Genomic DNA, 25087 nt, shown 5'->3' with positions numbered 1-25087 from the left:
AAACAAAATACATCCAGGCACAGAGTAAAATTACTGAAATTAAGACAATGAGAAGGCAAAACTGTGAAGACAATAAAAAGACTAATGGTTGCCAAGGATTAGGAGGAAGGATGAATGGGCAAAGAACAGAGGATTTTTAGGGCTGTGAAAATTCTATGGTACTATAATGATGGATACAAGTCATTATACATTTGACCAAGGCCAAAGAATATACAACACCAAGAATAAACTGTAAACTATGACCTTTGAATGATTATGATGTGACAATGTAGGTTCATCAATTATAACAAATGTACCACTCTGGAGGGGGATATTGATAATGGGCATTGTTATGCATGTGTTGGGACAGGGAGTACATGGGAAATCTCTGTACCTTCCCCTTGATTTTGCTATAAATCTTAAACTGCTCTAAGAAAATAGTCTTTAAAAAAAGACAATGAAAAAAATTTAAAAGTGGTCAGAAATATAGACTACTTTATTTTCAAATGAATAATTCTCTCTGTTCAACAGAATGGCTAACTTTTTATAAGAAAAATGGAAACCAGAAAAAAATGCAATGTCATCTTTAAAGTGCTGAAAAGTACCCATCTATAAGTCTATACTCAGTGAAAAATCCCTTAAAAGCTAAAGCAAAATAAAAAACATTTTCAGAAAACAAGTTTTGAGAAAATTTTTGCCAGTGCACCTGTAATAAAATAGATACTAAGGGAGTAATTCAGGCAAAAACAAAATGAAACAGGCAAATGCAAAACAGAACAAAGAAAATTCAGAATACATATTTAGATAAAGATAATGAAACCATTTAAAACAATAATGAAAATGTTTTTAGGGCTATAAGACATGTTAAAGTATTATTTACATCAACAATAGCACAAAAGGAAGAAGGGAGTTAAATGAAGTTAAATTAGTAAGTTTTTGCACAGTTCTCAGTGTTACAGGGGTATCTGATTTAATCAATATAAAGTCAAAAATTCATGTTATAATATAAAAAATTAAAACTGAAAGATTATATAATAAGTTAATAGAAGAAAAAAGATCTGAGAGAGGAAAAATACTATAATTACAAAAGAAGGCGAGGAGAAATAAAAACATGACAGAAACACAAAACTAATGGTAGATGGTAGACTTAATTCAAAAATAGTGTCCATTAAATCTAAAAGAATATGCCAATTAAAAGATGAAGATTGTCAGATTAGATTTAAAACAAAACCACTACATTTCCTAGTCACAAACATTAAATATTAGGTAACAGAAATAATGAAAATAAAAGAAATTCCACACATACTCACCATTTATTTATATCAATAAATGAACAAACAGGCTCTAAGGTAGTACTAAAGACAAAAATAAATATTTCATAAGAATAAAAGGATTTTAAAAATTCAAAGGACTGAAAAACCATTCTATATTCTCTGAAATATTTAACAGAAGAGTTAAACTGGAATTCAGTAACAAGAAGGTAAACATTTGCAAATGCTTGGAAGTTAAAGAACATACATCTTTAAAAATTCCCATTTTTACTAAACAATAAGGAAAATATGACACATCAAAACTTGTGGGAGCCACCTATAGCAATAAGAAGAAAATTTATAGCTTTTAATGAATAAAATAAAAAGATGAAAATTAATGACCTTAGCGTTTATCTCAAAAAGATAGAAAAAGCACAGATTAAAACCAGAAACTATAGAGAAAATAGTAACACAATCAATGATATAAAAATAATATAAAATATAAAATAAATATAAATAAAATACAAAAAAAGCAAACATGCAATAGCAAAAATCAATGAAACCAAAAGCTGGTTGTTTTCCAAAATTAGTAAAACTAATAAACCCTAGCAAGTCTTGATCTGATCAGAGAAAAAAATAAGTTGAGAGAGAACCCAAATTATCAGTATAAGGATTAAAAAAAGGAGTCAACACTAGAGATCTGACAAATATTAAAGATCTTAGAAGGATGTTATAAAAAAACTTTAGCCTAAAACTCTAACATTTTAAATTAAGTTAAATTTAACTGATACACCTTCCCAAAACTGACAGAAGAAATTAAAATTGTGGATAGTCCTATGAGGTATACAAGAAATGTGATTAAAAATATTCCCACTAAGAAAAATTGAGGGCCAGATGGCTTCACTGATAAATTCTTCCAAACATTTAAGGAAGAAATAACATCAATCATAAACTCTGTAAATGAACAGAAAATGAAGGAATACTTCCCATCTGGCTTTATGCAGTCAGTATAACCTTGATACCAAAACTTGACAAGGGCATAACAGGAAAGCAAAATTACAAAACAAATTCTCTCACTGACATAAATACAAAAAATCCTAAACAAAAATCAGCAAACTGAATACAATGGTATATAAAAAAGAGCATGAGTAAATGGAGTTTATTCCAAGGACAGAAAGTTCGCATAACATTTTTTTAAGGGGGGAAGGGGAGAGAAAGAGGGAGAGAGAGAATCCCAAGCAGGCTCCATGCCCCGTGTGAAACCCAACGCTTAACTGACTGAGCCACCAAGGTACCCCAGCATAACATTTTTAAATCAATTATTTATTCATAGAATAAAAAGAAAAAAAAGAAAGAAAATCATGTGACCACCCACATTCACGCAGTAAAAGTATCTGATAACATTCAACACTTCCTTTGATAAACCTAGGAATAGAAGGGGACTTCTTTTAAACTATAGGGATTATCTACAATAATAAATAAACAACAATAACAAAATCTTAGAGCCCACATCATATTAATGGTAAACTAATGACATGACAATTCACTAAAAAAGATCTAAAACCTGGAAAGGAAGAAGTTAAAGGTCATCACTAACAAAAGGGACTTCTCTACATAGAAAAAGAATAAACATATGCATTAGCACGGTCTCTTGATACAAGATCAGTATGCAAAAAATCACTGAATTTCTACATACTAGCAAAAACCAACTAGAAAACAAAATTTTAAAATACCGTATATGACTTACTTAAAAAACAATAAAATACCATATACAGCAATACTAAAAAGCATCAAATACTTAAGACAAAGTCAAAGGAAATGTGTAAGACCTTTACAATGCTAAGAGAAAATGAAGATGACCTAAACAATAGAAAGATACACTCTATTTAGGGATTCGAAGCATTTCCAGTGTTACCAATTCTCCCTCATTCAATATACATTCAGTATAATTCCCCAGGGGAGATTTTTTCCAGTAGAAAATGGCATACTCATTGTAAGATACATATATAGAAATGCAAAATACCTAGATTGGCCAAGGCAAACATTAAAAAGAATAAAACTGGAGAAGCTTACTTCAAATATCAAGATTCATGGTAAGTTTCAGTAAGAGAATATTATATGTGGTAAATCTAGACAAACAGACCAATGGAATCAAGAAAACAGTGCTACACTTACATGGTTTTCTGATTTATAACAAAGGTTTTAGTACAGTCCAGTAGGAAAAGGATGGTCTTTTTAATAATTGGTGCTAGGTCAATGATACACATATTGGGGAATAAAAACAAACCTTAACCTGTAACCTAAGTATAAAAACTAATTTGAGAGAGATTACAGACAAACATATGAATGGTAGAGTAATAATACTTCTAGCAGAAAATGGAGATTGTCTTCAAAACTTCTTGGTAAGGCTAAAACACTAATCCTAAAAGACTGATCAATCCAATTTTGCTAAAATTAAAAACTTCCATATATCAAAAACACCATTTTTAAAAACACACACAAAAAAACAGGGAGCAAATATCTTTATCTATAGAGAAAGATACAATGATCTCTTGATATATGTCTGGAAAAGGAACATTTAGAATATACAGAAAATGCCAACAAATCATTTAAAAAAAGACAAAACAACCTAACAAAAATTAAGCAACATGATTAAGCAATCACAAAAGAGGATACCCAACTAGCTGATATGAAAAGCTCATCATCATTTTTTATCAGGGAACTGTAAATTATAAGAGATGTTACCATAAAACCATCACAGTGGCTAAAATTACAAAGACAATATGAAAAGCTGAAAAAGATACAGAGCAACTAGAACCATCAATCATTGATGGTGAAAGAATAAATTTATACAACTCATTTGGAAAACTGTTTGGTAGTCCTAATACATACCCACAGAAAGAGATGCTTATATTCACTAAATGTCATATACAAGAATTTTCATAGCAGCTTTATTCATAATATCCCAAAACTATAAACAACCCAAATACCGACCATTAGGAGAATGAATAAATTTTAGTATACTCCTACAACCGGACACTACACAGCAATGAAAAGGAATAAAATACTGCTACATGCAACAACATAAATAAATCTCACAGATATAAGGTTAGTGAAAAAGACAAACACAAAAGATGTATGATTCCATACATGTTATATGATTCCATTTATATTATTCACTTTTATGAAGGTCAAATATAAACAAAACTAATCAGTGAGGAGAGGTCAGAAAAGTCACTAAATTTGTGGGGCAGGTATTTGAGCCCAAGTAGTGGTTACCCAGGTGTGTGTGTGTGTGTGTGTGTGTGTGTGTATCAATTAATCAATCAATCAGGACCAGAGAGGGTGAGAGCAAACAAAAACAGACAGATTGGCTTTTTACAGAAGTTGGGATAGTTTTTCCAACATAATAAGAAGGAAAACAAGATGGGTTCAGAAACTGGTAGTTTTGTCAGTTCGATGGTAGAAAGATGAGGGAGCTATTGCTCCAGGTTTTTATTTTTTCAGTCTCAGGAGTTGATGTCATGCATGAGCAGAAATTGGGAACTCCCAGAATAAAGCAGGCTGATAAACTGAGAATTGGTTACAGATGTTATTAGTATCCTGTTGCTGCTGTAAAAAACCTATTGTAAAATTAGGGCTTGAAACAACACAAATTTATTATCTTATACTCCAAATTATACTACAAAGCTAAAGTAATCAAAACTGTAGGGTACTGGCATAAAAACAGGCACACAGATCAATGGAACAGAACAGAGAGGCCAGAAACAAATCCACACTTACATGGTCAATCAATCTATGACAAAGGAAGCAAGAATATACAGTGGGGGAAAGACAGTCTCTTCAATAAATGGTGCTGGGAAAACTGGATAGCTACATGCAAGAGAACAAAACTGGGCCACTTTCTTACACCATACACAAAAATAAACTCAAAAGGGATTAAAGGCCTAAATTTATGACCTGAAACCAAAAGTCCTAAAAGAAAACATAGGCAGCAAATAATACATTATATGTTTAAAAAAAAAAAGATAGTAGGAAGGGAAAAATGAAGGGGGGGAAATCGGAGGGGGAGATGAACCATGAGACACTATGGACTCTGAGAAACAAACTGAGGGTTTAGAGGGTAGGGAGGTGGGGGGATGGATTAGCCTGGTGTCGGTTATTAAGGAGGGCACATATTGAATGGAGCACTGGGTGTTATACGCAAACAATGAATCATGGAACACTATATCAAAAACTAATGATGTAATGAATGGTGACTAACATAACATAATAAAATAGAATTAAAAAAAAAAAACATAGGCACCAATCCCCTGGATATCAGTCTTAACAATATTTTCTGGATCTGTCTCCTCAGGCAAGGGAAACACAGTTAAGGAAAACCATCAACAAAATGAAAAGGCAATATACTAAATGGGAGAAGATAATTTGCAAATAATATATCTGAAAAAGGATTAATATCCAAAATATATAAAGAACTCATATAACTCAACACCAAAAAATAAAAAAATCCCATAAATAATCCAATTAAAAAATAGACAGAGGACCTGAGTAGACATTTTTCCAAAGAAGACATACAGATGGTCAACAGACACATGACAAAATGCTCAACATTACTAATCATCAGGGAAATGCAAATCAAAACCATGAGATATCACCTGACACTAGTCAGAATGGCTTTATCAAAAAGATAAGAACAAATGTTCGCCAGGATGTAGAGAAAAGGAAGCCCTTATACACTGTTGGTGGGAATGTAAACTGGTGCAGCAACTATGGAAAACAGTATGGAGGGTCATCAAAAAAATAAAAATAGAAATACCATACAAACCAGTAATTCCACTTCTGGATATTTATGCAAAGGAAACAAAAACACTAATTCGAAAAGATATATGCATCTTTTCAGGGAAAAAAGTAAAATATCAGTGTTAATTGAGACTACCAATTTACAGAAATTCATTCATTTTAAAGTATAAGCAGCCAAAGTGATTAAAATCATAACCTCTTTTTGTTTTGATAAGAACAGTTAGTAAACACATTAGCATTTAAAGAAATGTTCACATTAATAAAAGGGGAATAGAGAGAGAAGTAGATGTGAAGAAGAAAAATCCTGACATTACAGTTTTACTACATTTATCCTCATTTGGGTAAGAATGACATTCCTGAGACTTCCTGTGATTTCTCAAATTCAAGAATATCTACACAAGCTACTTTTTCCCCCCATATAATGATTATATATAAAATAACTGAAAGATATATGTCCATTTCAGAATCTGCATGGAAGTGACAAGAAGAGAACAGACTTATTAAGACATGGATGCTGAGTGGTGTACTCTGCTCAAGAGCTAAATAATTCACTCTCACACAGCAGCCTCTCCATCCAAGTAATTCAAATTCCTGCCATTTCAAAATCACCTTCAGGGCTGCTCATGAATTGTTCAAATCTATAATGTTAAATCTACTGTAAGACTTGTGCAGAGGGTATTTTTCTAGAACTACAAATTAAGGAGTTCTGATCCCCATAACCTGTAAGATTTTATTTAAACCTATTTTTTTTTATGCACTCCAGAGGAAATAATTGCCCTAACTTTAAGGTTTAAAGTATTCACTGCTTTAAATATGAGTGCAGCAACAAAAAACTGAGAACCTAATTCAAAATCCAAATTCCCAGGCTCCCATCATAGAGCTAATGAATGAGAATTTGTGGGAGCAAGCCTACAGAATCTATAGTTTTAATAAGCTTCCAGGAAGGAAGCCCCATAAAGGACTTTGTGCTGTCATTTGGGACCACTGAGACATGCTCGACATTTTCAGAAATTTGACAAAATTTAACCATTGTTTTTAAACTGAATGTTAACTTTGGGAGAACTCTCGATTTCATCATCAAACTTTATCATGCTAACACTTCAAGGATTTTTAAAAATCCAGTGTTATTTTCTGAAGTTCACTTTTTATATATATCCAAATACTAAAACTCATTTTATACTTATAAATTATAAGCAGTTAACACTTTTCAGACAAATAACAGCTTCCAAAGAGTGAAATACCAAAACCATCCCATTCATCCACTAATAATCCCCCAATGACTATATAAAATCCATCTATTTCAGAATACACAAGTTGTATGTGCAATAGCTGAAGGGTATTCATTCAGATGGAAAAATATCATTTAGCTTTATCATAGGCTAGCTGTCACTGTGCCAGTCTACAGTTCATGTATGGTCCTTTAGAGAGACACCAAGTCTCATAAATTGTCAAAAAAGAAAAAAAAAAAGCTCAGAATCTCTTAAATAATCAAGAATTCCTATGATTCCCATCCTGCTTTTGTTACACCTGACTTACTCCTTTTTAAAAATTTCTTATCATTTCTCTCAGTCTATCTCCCTTTCTCTTATCTCTAAAATCACCTTCCTTAACTTTTATGACATCATTCGTCACCTGTGCCAATAAATTTAGTATTTGTAGCTTTCAAAGATGAGTCAAATTTCTCATAAGTTACCAAGAAGGTATTAAATTTGGGTGATCTTGAATCCAACTGAAAACAATGCGTATCACTGTGAAGACCTTTCAATTAAGATGAGTTTATTTGGGGCTTTCCAAAGGAAATAACCATCTCTAATCAAATAAGAATGCCTAGGATGGAAAAGGAAAAAATACTCTCAAGAGCCATTTAGTAAACAGCTGAGTAAAAAGCAGAAAATATTGACTATGTTTAATAAAAGCTTTGAGACAAATTTTGTTTTGAAAGGAAAGCTACTTTAAAAAAATAACTATAAAATACCATTAACTACCATAAAACGTTACCCTGAGAAAATACACTATCTGGCAAAATAATCTGAAATTACATATAAACCAAAAGTTTTATATTTAAAATATAAGTGACTATACTATAAGGATATGAAAAAGAATTTAGTTTGCTCATTTCATGGATAGATCTTTTCACTGTGATAGTATATTTTTAAATGAACACTTTTTCAACTAGTAAAGATACAAACAGAAGGCTCAAGAAGTCCTTTATAAACTAACATAATACAGTTCAGTAAAAATACTGTTAGGCTTTCTCACCCATTCACTTAAAATATGACAACAATGAAGAAACACATTTTGGAATACAATAGCTTGGAACGAGTTAAAACAAAATCCACTAACAATGACAAGTTTGCCAGGTAGTTTGGCCAAAGATCTCTACATAAATTTCTTATATTTATTGATTTTTCTGATAAAGATCTCCTATGAAAAAGAATAAAATGTACTATATGTAAACAGAGGCTACAAGTAAATCAATGCATTGTATATACTGGATGATTATATTTTAATAATTCTTATAATTGCAAAAATTATTTTATTTGCCTATATTTAGTTAAAATTTAAAGTATAAAAACATTAAGAGTAAGGTTTTATAATCTATTTTTTAAATATAAAGCTACTAAATCAAAAACAACAACAAGATAAAAATCAAGTTCTATGAATAAATATTTTAAAAGTAAGTACTCTAGGATCATAACACTGACAACACTAATTATCTTTTCTACTCTTGGCAGTTATGTTGTATACTGTTTGGGTGACTGATGGGATAATTTCACTTCATTTTCTTTCAGTTTATTCTGGACCATGTAGGAGAAGAATATTAAAATAATTAACACCTCTAAACAAAGTACTTGATAAAGTTTTTATTTTAAATAAAACACTTAAAAAAAACCTCAATTAGCTAATACATGATTCTAGAGCAAATAACAAACCTCTACTTGCTAAAGGAAAACTTTCACTAAGAATTTCTGATTTTAAAAAATGTCATTCAGTATTAATATTAACTATTTTAAGGATTTTTATATATTAAGATCATACACTTTCACAAAAAGTTCATCAGTTTGAGCTAGCATTACCTTAATTATCCTGCTTAATTCCCATATAATATGTAAATTCCCATAAAAATATGTCTATATATTTTTATATCATTAAAGATTTTACTCACTAAAAACATTTAATCAGGAATCAAAGCAGTCGGAAACAGGTAAAATGTATGACAAAACAAGTTATTCCAATTCCTTATACCTACAGATATTTTGATTAATTTATTGATAATGGCCTTATAGCCAAAAGAAAACTAAAGTATTTAAATTAATATTTAATCTCAAATATAAATCTTTAACAATAGCAAATACATTGTCACTCAACTCGAAAAAGTATAAGACATTAATAATCAAATTTTTAATTTGAACATTTTAAATTTTAAGTTATACATATAGTTTATGTATGTCTTACATAATTTATAAGTCATATAGCTTATAATAAGGCTACATATTAAAAATAATTAATAAAAAGCATATTCTTTGCCTTGATCACCTGATTTTTTGTTGTTGTTGTTTATAAAATTAATCACAGTTAGCAGGGCAGAAATCGCTTTGAGCTTCATGAATGACATCCAAGAGATGGGAAAGGATTAGTTCTCAGTTGCTGCCAGTTATAGCGCCAGGTGGCTTTTTCTGCAGTGAAGGTGTTACCGATAATCCCATTACACTGGTACTAAATCTTGCAGACATCAAAATTATCACCAAGGTTCCTTTTCATCCCATCCTTTCCAAATGACTGGAAGTCGCTTCACCTGAAAGAAGTCAAATCCACATGCAGCTGCTGTTTTAGCAGGCAGCAAACTCCCTGAGAATGCCAGTCGTGATTCAATTTTGCTGTGCTGGTGGCCCCCTATTCCCTGTCCAATAATACATCTGTTAAAAAATCCTACAGCTACAAATCAAGTTTAATCCTACCAGGGACCTCATGTTGGTCTTGTCTTCCAAAAAGGCAGCAGGTTCTGCTGTGTATCTCTGCTAGCGTCTGGGGAATACCCTTTAAATCCCAGCTCTACTTAGAAGAATAAGCTAAGGATCACAAAACATGACCTCAAAAACCCTGATATGACTATATTCTGACCCACAGGCATTCATTCTAGGTGAAGATTAGAACTTTGCATAATAAGATTACACAGCAAGTGAATGATATCAAGGGACTATCCATATGCAGCCGCCTGGTTTTCTATAGACAGCCTGTGCTCTGCAATATGCAGTGCAGACGAAAAAGAGCTTGGTCTTTCTAGCTGAAATAAAATAGATTCACATAAATTAGTTGGCCATTTCCAGATTCCTAAATCCCCTATTACATCTTTTATTGACAGCTCCTGTGAGGATAGCACAAATGTTATTCCTTTTTATTCTGTGCTTCTATAACAATCATGCTCTGTAATTGAAATGTACATAGATTATGGCTCGAAATTAACATCTTGTTTGCTGTAATCTTGGATTACAATTGACTGTGTACATAATAAAATTAGGAAATCAATGGATGGATTTATCATCTCCAAGAAACTAGACGTATTGTTTAAAGAATAGTTTAACATTTTGTGTCAACACTTTAAATGCAGAAGTCACAGAGAAGTCAATAAAAATTTGAGTAAAAGAATACAACAGGCATCATGCAATATCTACAGAAAAGTTAGATTACATAAAAATCAGCTCATTTCCCTCAAAATTTTAAAGTGTTAAAATTTTCAAAATGTGAAAAATTCAGAGATTTCATGATTTTCTCTCAAAACCATACTTGAGCAAGGTCAATTACACATAAAGTCTCTACTTTTTTTAAAGTGGGTGCAGTAGCAGTATTTTATACCCATCACCTTGATCATTTATACTTTAAAATATTTGAATCAATTCAAATCAATTGTAATTCAAGGTTTTATAGTTCTTAACTACATGTTACTTAATGAAGTTCCCTCTCCTTATATTTGAATATATACAGAGCATTTCAAATGTATAGAATCCTAGAGAATTTTACATTTTTTTCTTCCAACAAGTTTAAAGCTATATAAGCTCTAAGCAAACTTATACGAAAAGAGAGATATACTTTCACAAAAATACCTATGCAGAAAAATTCTAAGAATGAGGAGTTTTCTATTTAAAAAAAAAGTATTAATATTTGCCATGGGATTCTTATAAAACTAAGCTTCTTGGTATACTTGAAATATGTTTGACAAGTTTGATTTGCCCACAACTATTGAGGAGTATACTACATCCAATACATTAGCCATTATTTCCTTATCATCACAATATATTTAAGCATATCTATACAATATCTGATAAGTACTCAGGAGTCAGGTGACATAATTATGATTTTGTGTATTAATCAGGCAGATATATGCCAAAAGAATCAGTCCCACGAGCTATAAAAAAACACCTTGTGTAATTTCAATTACACTTTAGAGCTACCCTGTTCAATAAGGTAGCCATTAGCTACACATGGCTACTGAGCATGTGAAATGTGACTAGTCCAAATTGAGATGTGAGTATAAAATATACACTGGACTTTGAAGACATAGTACAAAAAATACTAAAATATTTTATATTGATTACATGTTGAAAGATAAGATTTTGGATATAATGGATTAAATAAAATACATAAATGACTTGCATTATATTTCTATTGGACAGCACTGCATTAGAAAATCATACATTTTCAATAATAAATTCCTAAGCTAAATGAAATTGCACAACTAATAAAAAATACAAAAGCAGGCGATTATTTTGGAAAAACAAACATTCCAATGTCAAGTCTGATAGATAAGCTAAGACAAGAACAAAATGCTGTCATTTCAGCCTGTATTTCTTATTTCTAGCTTAAAGGTAATGGGGGAGAAGAAGGGACCAACCAAACAGCTGACCATCATATATCAAAAAAGAATGATGTTTTATAGTTACAAAATGCTTTAGTCGATTAAACATAGAATTGTACAAAAAATACATCTTGGGCAACTTCATAAAAGGACTAGTTAGGTCTATATGTCACCACTAATTGAATCCAATAGACAGCAACTTCAGAAAATATGTCCGGATCTAGAAAGGGCCATGATTTTTTTCTAAGGTGCTATATAATTATATTCAAAATTTAAAAATACACTAGAAGTAATAACTATAGAGATTTGAAGCATTTAATATATTTCATTAGTTTAGCAAAATAAAAAAGGTCAATTTCATAAATTATTAGAAATCTGCTTTTCCATTAGTCTTTTCATCATATTCATCACTGTAGTTTAAAAAATCCATTAATAAAAAGGGTTTTACAGAAATAAGGAAGACTATAAATAGTTAAAATATAAAACATATACCTAATTTAGTCAAGAAAGTTAAAGGCAGATTTAGTATGACCCAACAATTGATGTCCTACAATTAAAATACAAAGTCTATCTTTGTCACACTGGAATATTAATTCAATATAAACAGTAATATGTGAGGTATTAACTCACTTAAAAGTTGTTTTTGCATTATTACTTTATAATATTTATCTAAAAATACTAAGACTAATGATGAAATATGAGTATCAATAAGATGGATAAAATCTAAATCAATTCTTTCTGATCTAGCCATTTCACTTTTTCCTAGCCTTTTAAAAATTATGTAAGTTCTTTCCTTTTCTGGTAGCAAGTATCACACAGACACACAGACACAGAGACACACATAAAAAAAATAATAACAATAAAAAAACTTTCCAAGCATCAATATATGAGTGTAATGATATTCAGTCTAAGTTAATCCCCAGACATCCAAATTCATGAATAAAAATTCATCAGTTTTAAATACACTGAGCCTATTAAGCAAGAACAAAAGCATATGCACAAAAGAGCTTTTAATATATTTCAAAGCCCACAAGAGCCATGGTCTCATTAAAATTATAAATTACACAAACATGGAATGAAGATTCAAACTGCAGTGCAGCTAAGCAGATTACAGAAAACCCCGCGTTCCATATGATAACACACCATGGCCCTCCCAGATGGGGGCTTGGAACAAAAAGGCCATCACCACAGCTAGGGAAAACCTCCTTGTGATCTCTGGTTTCTGTTCAGCAGATGACAGCCAAATAATATGTTGATTATTCTGTTTGTGCTGCTAAGCTTGTAAGATGGAATAAAAGCGATATGATCTATTGTGAACCCAATGCTAATGTGTTGCTCCACTCATAAATAATATACTGAATTTATTTTGAAACTATCTTTTATCTAAATTTCAGTTTTTAAATGCATGAATTAAAATAAAAGCCAGGATAAAATAATATTTAATTTGATGCTTTAAACTAAAAAATGTAATGACAAGTGAAAAATATCTAAGTGCTTAGTTAAGAGTCAAGTACAATTGCCTTTTTTTAATTTCAGCACTATGATCAGAGACAAAATACATCTTTAAATAGGCAATTACTCTCATCATGAAATATAAATGCAAAATTAAATAATACAATAATCCTGAAGTTTATAATATCCATTAGTGACAAGATAAAAACTAAAATACCAGAGCATATTAAAACATTCTTCTGCAATGTAATAGCACATAATCAGAACATATATCTAAAATATTTCTAAATAAAAATTATCACTGAAAGCCTTATGAATGTTCATAACTTATACACAAATGGATGCTAACAAAAAATCCTACTTAAAATCAAAATAATTAAAAAGATTCTAAAAATAATTTTCAAATATAACATATGTAGAGAACATCTCTTCTTTTTTACAGCTGTAGAGTATTTCATTGTATAGATATGCCATAGTTCATTTAACCACTACTCTACTGATAGACATCCACAAAAGAAATATGCAAACATATTAATCAAGAAATATGTATTAGATGTGTATAGTAATGTTATATGGAAAACCACTCAAATGTCTACTAACAGAATTGATAAAAAAATATAGTTGTGATATGGTCAAATGGAGCAATGAAAATGAACCAACCACAACTACATGGAACAATGTAGATGAATCTCAAGACATAATGCTGAGTAAAGGAAACCAGACATAAAAAAATTCTATTGTACAAATCTATACAATACAAAAACCATATATAATGTTCTTTTCTTTATCTGGGGTCTGGTTACATGGGTGTATTTGGTTTCTAGGAAATTCACTGAGCCATCTATTTTTAGTATGTGCACTTCTCTGTATACATAGCTTTAAAAAGGCAGTTTTACACACAGATAAGTAGTATACAAAGGTAGTCAAAATCCTTGTCAAAGGAAATTTAGAAACTGACAAATATAAAATCTAAAGGTGAAAACTAAGCATTCTTATACTATTTATTTGAATATTCAAATTTTCAACTCAATAGCTGAGACAAATTCCTGGACTCTTTTAAAAAGAAGAGAAAAAGCCACTCACCCTATGATCTTCTCCCACCTCCCAACCTCTAATATATTTTCAGAGGTATCTGGCCTTTCTGTGAGGAGCTGCTGCTGCTACTGCTGCTATAATAATAGAGCTAAAATAATCTCAGGACTGAACATTTGCCTTTATGTGAGAAAATAAAGCAACACAGAGGACAAGGCAGTATAAAGAATACATATGTTTGCTGTTTTCCCTCTTGCCTTCAAATTTCATAAACTTTTGTTAATTATGAAAGTTCATTACCTAATTTATAGGAATCTCTTGAAAACTTCCATTTTACTCTGTCAATTAAGTTAAAGAAAATACAATTCTTTAATAACAGTATCAAACAAAATGAAATTTCATGATAATATGATAATAAACTAAACAATGTATCTCATTACCTCCCACTTAAATATTTTCCTTTATTTCTGTATTGGAATCAATACATGATCTACAATACTGTTTTTCTCATATGGAAAAAATACTTTAAGAAATAAGTTAAAAGAGATCACATAAAGATTACAGGGTTCATTTTCCATTTGTGTAATAAATATTTATTCAGTGCTTAACTTGCTACCAGGCTCTGGGGATAAAGGAATAAAATTAGCTAATTTCGTGGTAAATATAGCAGACTTAGCCCTTTCTTTCCTTCTCGTTTGATTTACAAATGAAACAAAACTATTTTTAATGAGTAACAATATTCAAACAAAATTCAAAAATTAAAAACAATCTACATGATATACAGTTAAATTCCCATCTACTCCTTTTTCCTCACTCATCCACACACAGGATTTAAATTTTACATAAACTTCCAAATTTTATTTTTGCAAATATAAGCAAATATGAATATATATTTTTATTCCCTGCCCTTTGTGCAAAAAGTAGTTTATTAAACACTGAACTTTGCCCCTTTTATTTTTATTTATTTGAGAGAGAGAGAGAGAGAAAGAGAGAAAGAGAGCATGAGTGGGGTGAGGAACAGAGGGAGAAGCAGGCTCCCCTTCGAGCAGGGAGCCTGATGCGGAGCTTGATCCCAGGACCCTGGGATTATGACCTGAGCTGAAGGCAGATGCTTAATGGACTGAGCCACCCAGGCATCCCTGCCCTTTTATTTTTTTAAGATTTTATTTTTAAGTAATCTCTACACCCAACGTGGGGCTTGAACTCACCACCCTGAGATCAGAAGTTGCACACTCTGAGCCAGCCAAGCACCCCGAACTTTGCTCTTTTAAAATAGCAATGTATGTTTCAAAACTTTCTAAATCTGCAAATAGAAAACATCCTTTTTTTTTTCATAGCTGTAGAGTATTTTATTGTATAGATATGCTACAGTTCACTTAACAGTACCCTACTGATAGACATTAGCGTTGTTTCCAATCTTTGGCTACTGCAAAAATGCTACAGCAAAAACTCCTATACATGCTATTACATGAGTACACAGTACATCTGCAATAAATTTCTGAAATTGGTATGAAGACAAATGTGTAAATGCATTGGTCTTTTTCTAGAAATTGCCTATCTGTTTTCTATGGGGGTTGTATCATTTTGCACTTTCAGAAACTACAGATACATCTCAAATGTATCCTAGGAAAAGCTATTCATACTTCCTTTGTAAGATATTTTGTTCATAGGGCAATTCTCAAAGATGTTCTCATTGCAAAAAAAACTACATAAAGCTCTTTGTTTTACCCCCAATTGTACAGGTAAAATCTGTTCATGTAGTAAGTTTTAAAACAAAGGAATTTTCAAATTTTAACAAAAACCTCACTGACATAGGAAATCATCATATGCCTAATGTACTGCGATAGCAACTAATTATCTTTCCTCCCAATTATCTCCTGTGATCCAAAAACAAATATACTAAAAAACAAAAACAAAAACAAAAAAATATACTCTCCCACCCCGGGTTTTTTTTTTTTTTTTAATTCACATTCAGTAGTTTATAATTGGGTAAACAGTCAAATGCATTTCACTTTGAAATGAATGTTTTCTTGAAACACTAATGTTTTCATGAAACCAAATCTGTGTTACTTCTATATTGTCCTTGAAAAAGCTATCATTTCAAAGGTGGTTTAATTTTTATGACTACCGTTTGCAAATGGCAGTGTCACCTAATACACTGTTTTTATTTCAATGCCTATCCTATCAAATATTTTATAATTACAAAATGCCCACTTAAGTCCATTGGACTTCCCATTTGAAGGAATCCTTAAGCAACTCCAGTTTCAGTATCACTGTTTTATAAGAAAATGTGTGCATAATAATTTTTATTCCCCAAATAAGGATTCTCCTATTTCAGTATCACTGTTTTATAAGAAAATGTGTGCATAATTTTTATTCCCCAAATAAGGACTGGTATATGCAATCTATGCTGCACCTCAACTGTTCAGAAATCAGCTGTCAGATAATCTCAGGCCTCTGAAACAAAGTGGCTAGCCTAGTTGATGAACACAAAGTAAATTTTAAAAAACTGCACCACCTTCTGTGCCCTTAGTCAGTAGATGGGACAGATCCATACTTAAACTCTCACCTAAACAGTATATGTTATGCAAATGTTGATTTTAATATTAGTCAATATTACACACTGACAGCAAAAGACAAGAATTACATAACAAAAGTAAAACAAGACAAAACACAACAAACGCCCATTACACGTAGCACCCGGACATAAAACTTATCAGTTTAGGACAATTTAGGAAAACAGTTCTACACAGCAAAAGCTTCTGAGGAAGTCACATAAATTCCGTGAAGGGGCTGATGTTCATAATGACAACTCTGGGCCATAAAAACAAACAAACAAATAAGAAAAAAAAACGTTAAATTATACTCCCTTTGTTCTGTTTAAGAAAACAGAGGCTAAATTTTCTATTTCAGAAACATTTTGAAAAAAATGTTCATACAAAACAAGTTTTGGCACATAAAAAGATAAGATTTAATTATCCACAAAATTAACAGATGAGAAATATACCATTTGTTAATAAGGCCTAATGAATGAGTAATCACTCAAAGTAAAATTCTCAAAGTTAGACTATACTATGGCTGTCTTTTAGAAGTTGAACTATGATAAAGTGCAGTAACATTTTGGGGGCTTCAAACATGGAATTCCCTGTCCGAAGCCAATTCTTGGTTAATAGTCAAAAGAATATCTGATAATTTTTGAAAGCTAGTCAGGCAAATTTTCCACTTAAATGGCTGGACACACTCAAGAAAATATCCTGATTTCACTTTTCACTTTGTTTTCTTTAAATTGTGACTGCCAAGTAGACAGGTTGATCTAGTTTCTAGCTCTGACTTGCTAAATGACCTTGTCCAAGTGACTCAATCTCTCTAGCCCTCCTTAGTTTCTTCATCAGTAAAGCGAAGGAGTTATACAGAGTACGACATGTAGTAATAAAGTAAACCACAGAGTTACTACCTTAAGTCTTATAATCTATTTCTTCACTTTATCTATACATCTAACTATACGTATACTATTTTGAAACTATCACAAACTATATGCCACTTTATGTTTAAGGCCTAGAGTAAAAGAAATTATAAAAATTTCAGAATTTTTCCAATATTTAATATGTGTTACTCTCAAGATATAACAAACTTCTCATGTACTCATTTAAATTCATTTAAAATACCATATAATCAATCATCTTTAACCCGAAAATATATGACTTTTTCTACCTTACACAGATAAAAAAACATATGATATGTAAAAGAACATTCATGGCAATGTCATTTATAACAGCCAAACACTAGAAACAACCCAAATATCCACCAACAAGAGCATGAATGAATTCTGTCATAGTCATTCCCAAGGAATAATATATAATGATGAAAAGGAAAGAATATCACTTGCAACTACATAGATGATTTTCAAAACATAATGCTGAGTAAGGGAAGAAAGAATACATATGATTCCAGACAATGGCACTTACCAGCTGACCCACCCATGTCCCATGCTGCCTGATACCCCAGTGGGTACCCCACAGCCATGTCAGGATCATGGTGTAGCAGGCAAGCACCACTCTGAAGGAAAGCATGAAGGCAGTCAGAGGCGCCAGTCCTCGGTCAGTATCCAATATGAGCTCTGAGCTTAGCCATATGTTCTGGACCTCAGCTCCACCACCCCCAGCCACCTTTCTGTCTCTGTGACCAAAGCTGCCACCCGCCAAGAACTGCTAGACAAGGCAATGGAGACCCTTCAGCTGACCGGAGTGCTAACACTGGTGCTAGAGAGGATGGGACCTCTATGGAGAGCAAAGACTTCTTCCAATTGTTGGAAGATGACACATACCTGATGGTGCTGGATTTGGGGAAAAGCTGGACCCCAGCAGGAATGGGTGCTGTCATATGGCCCAGGCCGGGAGAACACCAAGCACAGAAAGGACATCACCCTCATCACCTTCCACATAGAAGCAAAACCCCTGGAACTTCTTTGGCAGCCTAACATCAAAGCCACATTCTACAAGCTCTACTCCATGAACTGTGACCTCAGGGACCTGGTCCAAAGAAAGTACCAGGGGGCTGTTCCAGTTGGACCTCCTTGTTGCTGCAAGGCCTGGGCCATATGTTGCTGGGGATTTCCTCCACCCTTCACCATGCAGTAGAGGGGGCTAAGCAGTGGCAGCAGCAGCAGCAACAGGGTGGCCTCCATCCCTCCTGAGAAGGGGTTCTGAGCTTCTGCCCCTAGACTTGTTCTAAGAAACACAATGTGAGCACTGTGACAATATCAGGTTTGGGGTCCTGAAAGCAGTACACACTAGATAACCCACCTGTTTCCCCCCAGTGTTCTCTGACTGCATTTTGATAGGACCCATCCACCCCTAGTCTATACCCTTTCCTGAAGAATGCTGTCCCTTCGTAGCCATCTTTCCAGCCTCCCATTTACTGTGAAAGGCCACAGGCCTCTCCCCAGGCATCTTGATTCCACCCTAACTGTTGCTACATCTAAATGTTTTAGAACTCCTCCTGTCCCTAAGCTCCCCAGTACACTGAAAAGAGTCCTCTCTGATTTTACATTGAGATCTCTAATTCTTTATACCCTTCTCTTCCAAAATAACGAAAACATTTCTAATAAAAAATATTGCTTACAAAAAATACATGCGATTCCATAAAGATTAAAGAGACAAAAAGTGAAAATATTTCTGAGAAATACATAAAAATGATAAAAATTATATAGAGTTTATATAAATAATTACCATAAAAATCAAGACAATCGTTACTTTTAAAGAAAAGGAAGATTATATCAAGGGTTTCTGGGATACCAGTAAAGATCTATGGTTACAGGGATGCTTGTTTTGTACTTATTCCTTTTACATTATTTTTTTAACATTTTATTTATTGAGAGAGAGAGAGAGAGAGCATGAGCAGGGAGGAGGGTGAGAGGGAGAAACAGACTCCGCGCTGAGTGGAGAGCACAATGCGGGGCTCGATCCTGGGGACTCTGGGATCATGACCTAGGCTAAAGGCACACACTTAACTGACTGAGCCACCCAGGCACCCCTACATTTATGTTTCTATATGATGTTATGTTTTATAATAAGTTTAAAATGATATGTTTTCTGAAATAATATATTTTTATAGAGAAGGAAAAGAGGGTTCCTCTTTTTTGCTAACAATTTATTTTCTTGTCTACATTTCTAATTTTTATTGTAATATTTAATAATAAAGAAATAAGTTACTATGCCTAATTTTCTACAATCCTAATTAAGAGTCAATTTCACAGGCTTTCCCATGGCTACAAAAAAATATAAGAATAGCTACCCTATTAAGTCTTTGCTTAGCTCAATGTTGTTTCTGTTACTTTTTCTTCTTTTCAACGAAATGTATGCTTACTTTCAAAAAAAATCTACATTACATCTAGGTAATAATTTTATACAGGCTGCACTCCAAAAAATACATTTTAGCTCACGAGAAAGAAGAAAAATACTCTTCTTAACTGTCACACATTTTCTAACAATTTTGGGAGCACCTGTGTATGCACACAATGTGAGGTTTCATAATAGGATGGACATAGACATGACACTTGAGGTCCAACCCAACGTCACTCTGTGTAAATATTTTCACTGTGTGTACTAGAAAACATGATAGTTGGATTATAGGATGAATATACAAAGCAAGTTACACTTAAAGTCCACTGTATAAAGTGTAGCATAGGGTGATCCATTAAAAATAGATCCAATAATGCCTAATTTAAATTATACTGGAGCTGTTTTAAATATTTCCTTTGGAAAAACAGAAGTACAGGAAATTAAATTACAAAAAACCAAAAGAATAAAAATAATAAACTGACTTCAGTTATAAACATTATATACATACAATTTAGAAAATCCCATCATCTACAAGCATCTTTCAATGTATGTTTGTTATAACTTGTAGATACCATTACACAAGCAGACAATGAAATGTAGAAGCAAGACCATCAGCACCTTCATCATACTCCAGATATCACACAATCACAATGGTATCACCCACTACAATAAAGTTGCTTTTGTTGTATACTGTTGTTTTTCTATGAATGCACCCTCTTTAGTGGATCCAGCTAACCAGTTATTTGCCCATCTATTAAGTGCCAATTTAAAAAATTACACTGTGTCCAGCAGGGAGCAGCATTACAACATTCATAAGACTTAACATGAACATGAAACTGACAGAAGAAAAAGGAGTGGAAAAAAAAAAAACCACTTACCATAGGTCTGTTCTACAATACATTCAATTTTTAGGACAGATGCAAGGCTTCCAGAAAAAAACATCTAAAGCATGTCTCAAAGTATATATGGATAATCCACAAATTCAGGATTCCTAAAGCAGGAAATCAAAATTATATGAGGTAAAGGATTCCTTCAGCCATGTTGAGTTGAATTAGTATATAATATAACTAAATGTCTCTTAGTTGTTAAGGTATATATTCCTCTTAGTGAGTCAATGGGATTTTGCATTCAGATATATGATAATACTTTGGATAAAACAATTAAAAATACCCCAGAATAGTAATCCACCAGAAAATCTAAGCAGAAGATAGTAAGTGGGTGACATATCAATCAAACTAGAGAGAACGGTGGTCAAGGACTTAAAGGAGTTGATCAGCCAAATATATGCAGTTCTAATATATTAAACTCTAAACAATTTGCAAGTAACAGGATATAACGTCATTTCTACATGTCAGCATGAATACCTGAAGTTAATTTTAACATTGAAAAGGCAGCAGAGAAGTAGTGTATAATGCAGATATGTTAAGACTGATTAGTCAAATACTTACCGAATACAAGTAATGCACATGATAATGCAGAAAAACTCTGTGATGAGTTAAAATGTGACAAATGAAAAACATACTATGTTTGATACTGTCTTGGATGTCAAAACCTGCCTCCTATTCAACTAAAATAGCTCCATGTCTGGTCTTATGACTGAAAAAAAATTTTTTTTCCAATTATAAAATGAACTTTCAGTTATAGAATAAGTAAGTCACGGGATATAATATACAGCATAGGGAACTTTGGTTCCTAAAAGCATTGCAGTAACTTTGGTGACAGATAACTAGACTTATCATTTCATAATGTATAAAAATAACAAATTACTATGATGCATACCTGAAACTAATAGGACTGTATGTCAATTTTACTTCAAAATATTTATTTCCACTTTTGAGATGTTAAACAGTTTGCTTCCCATGTGTTTACATGCAACATTTCAGTGTCTACACTGAAAAATAAAATTTTGCCATTAAAAGATAACATGAATATTCATCTTTAAATATTCATGATTATATACAATTTACATAATATACATCATCACAAATCAATATATTATTAATATATGAATAATATATTTATTTGAAATTTAATGAATAATATGTAAAATGGTTCCTACTATTTTCTTCTGGCAAAATAATATGAAAAGCTTGACTTAAGTATATGATAGCAAGACTACAGTGATTCTCTAACAATTATCATTAATTTTAATGAAGTCAAAAGAAACTGATGTATTAATCTTATACCCTTTAACAGTAAGTTATTCATGGCATTATTTCTTATATTTTGCCCTGCTTAGTCTTTCTCTTATCCTATTTCTTGCTTTTGTTTTTGTACATTTCACTTTTTGTGATACTTATTTCTACCAGTCTATCTTCCCTCTCTTTTCTAATACATTTGTTTCAATTTCAATTTTTGTTTTATTCAAACTCCTCCCTTTATGACCCTACCACCTTTTTCTCTTTTATGTTAGGACCCTCAAAAGTGAGTTTTTTCTCCAACAGTCTGCTTAAATATACTCTTTACCCATTTACAGGCACTGTCCTTCCTCTTAACAATGTAACCTGACTGGAAACTCAATAAACTTATATTGTTGTTACTTGTAAAAATATTTTTTCCTCTGAGTTATTTAAATATTTGAAGAACTCACTAAACATTTTGGAGTCAATCTTGAAACTCAAAAATTTCAAGAAAATTTAACCTCACACACTCAGTCCAATCAATTTGAGACCATCACTATTCTAATAAAGAGGTGATTTAGGATCTCACCACATCAGTGTGAATAAATACTGAGTAACAAACTTTTTAAAGTCAACAGAATTTTGTGCTTTTTATTCATAAGTCCATGCGCATATGCACAGTATCCTCATTAAAAACCAAAGATACATGAAATAAACCCTTCTAATAATATATTGTCAAGTCTGAAAAGAAGAGTGATTTCCCTATTCAGGATTCTCTAATATGAATATTAACATTGGTATTAGTATATTAAAAAATAATCTCAAAATATCACATTCAAATAATTTAAAAATTATGAATAGATTATAATGCATTTATAATATAATTATCTAAAAAGAGAATGTAGTGAGTTGGGTAATGTTCCTCCCTCCCCTTTAAATTCATGTCCACCAAGAATTTCAGAACATGACTTTATTGGGATGTATGGTTTCTGTAGATATAATTAAGGTAAAAATCAATATAAGATCATACTAGATTAGGGTAGGCCCTAAATCCAATCAGAATGTCCTTATAGGAGACAGAGAAGGACACATAGAGACACAGAGAAAAAGACAATGTGAAAATGGAGGCAGAGGTTGGAGTTATGCTGCCACAAGCCAAGGCACAACAGGAGCCACAAGAAGCTAGAAGAAGCAAGGAAGGATTCTCCCCTTGAGCCTTTGGAACAAACATGGTTCTATTGACACCTTGATTTTGAACTTCTGGTTTCCAAGACTAACCAAGTCGAAATTTCTGTTGTTTTAAGCCACGAAGTTTGTAGTTATTTGTTATGGAAATCCTAGGAAATCAATACAGATTTTGGTATTGGGAAGTGAAATGTTGCTCTGACACCTAAACATAAAAGAAAACTGAAGAGAGTGTTGGTAGATTGCCTTGAAGAGGCTGCTGGTAAAAACAGACATATTAAGGAGATTCTGGTAAAGGTTCAGAAGGTAGTGGACAGGATGGCAGAGAAAACTACCATCTTAGAGAATACATATATTGTCAGGAGCAGAATGTTGTAGAAATATGAATGATAAAGGGGCTTCTGGTAAAGTCTCAAGAAGGAAATGAGGAACATGTTATTGGACACCAGAGGGAAGGCAATCCTCATAAAGTAGCAGAAAATCTGGGCTGAAATGTGCTCTACCATTGAGTGAAAAGCAGTACTTACAAACAATGAATTTGTATATTTAGCTGAAGAGATTTCCAAGAAAAGTGTTAAAGGTGTGTACTGGTTTCTCCTTGCTGCTTATAGTAAAATGCAAGAGAAAGAGATAAATTGAGAAAGGAACTGTTAAGCAAAAAATCAGCACCAGAAAACTTGGACAATTCTCAGCCTATCTAGATTGCAAAAGATGCTAACATCACAAATCACTAGGAAAATACAAATCAAAACCATAATCAGATATCACTTCAAACTCAATAGGATGACTCTCATCCAAAAAACAGAAAACAAAAGTTGCCAAGCATAGAAACTGGAACCCATGTGCATTGTTAATGAGAATGCAAAATGGATCAGCCATTGTGGAAAACACTTTGGCAGCTCCTCTCAAAGTTAAACATAGATTTATCATATGATCCAGCAATTCCACTCCTGGATCCCAAATCCACTACTTCTACCTTTAGATAGGTATATATCTAAAGGAACTGATAGCACAGACTCTAACAGATATTTGTGCACCAATGTTCGTTGCAGCATTACTCAACAAGTGTCTTATCAAGAAATGTATGGATCAGGGTTCCTGAATGGCTCAGTCAGTCGACAGTCTGACTCTTGGTTTCAGCTCAGGTCATGATCTCATGGGTGGTGAGACTGAGCTCCGTGGCAGGCCCCTGAGCACTGGAATATATTCATTTTAGAGCTTATCAGTAGTTCAGTCATGATTCCCTAATTGAAGTAGTTATGTCAACCCTCTTAGGTGGCTCAAGGTCTTGAGCCCTTTCTTCTTTTTTTTAAGGAAAAATTTTTTGTGATAAAATTTACTGTTTTAATTATTACTAAGTGTACGATTCAGTGCCATTAGGTATATTTTGTTAGCATTAGGCAAATGCTAACAAAGAACAAATATATGATTCCACTTATATGAGGTACCTAGACAGGCAAACTCATAGAGACAGGAAATAGAATAAAAGTTACTAGAGGTCAGGCAATGGAGGAATGGGGAGCTATTGCTCAATGGGGAAACTGTTTGGGATGATGAAAAAGTTCTGAAAAC

General features: G+C 32.5%; 1 protein-coding gene and 1 pseudogene across 12 annotated transcripts in view; one reads left to right on the top strand and one right to left on the bottom strand.

Annotated features, from left to right (window-relative positions):
- Window positions 1–25087, bottom strand: part of IMMP1L (inner mitochondrial membrane peptidase subunit 1) — a 74465-nt gene that overhangs the window by 33661 nt on the left and 15717 nt on the right. For 4 of the 12 annotated variants that reach the window (XM_025878824.2, XM_073904817.1, XM_073904815.1 and 1 more), the window contains exons 2-3: window positions 21089–21201; window positions 9570–9828 (exon numbers count right to left, since the gene is read on the bottom strand). The exons of 1 other annotated variant lie outside the window; for it this stretch is intronic. The gene's annotated coding sequence lies outside the window, so the exon portion shown is untranslated. Of the gene's footprint in view, window positions 1–9569; window positions 9829–21088; window positions 21202–21989; window positions 22102–25087 lie in introns of those variants that run through there. 7 more of the 12 variants (XM_025878823.2, XM_025878825.2, XM_025878826.2 and 4 more) reach the window with 3 other exon arrangements.
- On the top strand, window positions 18342–19081 carry LOC112829785 (lipid transferase CIDEB pseudogene; annotated as a pseudogene).

The sequence above is a fragment of the Callorhinus ursinus genome, unplaced genomic scaffold (genome assembly GCF_003265705.2).
Source record: "Callorhinus ursinus isolate GAN/ISIS: 27379988/994484 unplaced genomic scaffold, GSC_fseal_2.0 scaffold21, whole genome shotgun sequence".
NCBI lineage: Eukaryota > Metazoa > Chordata > Mammalia > Carnivora > Otariidae > Callorhinus > Callorhinus ursinus.
The sequence above is the reverse complement of the archived record's forward strand: the minus strand, read 5'-3'. Positions and strand labels throughout refer to the sequence as shown.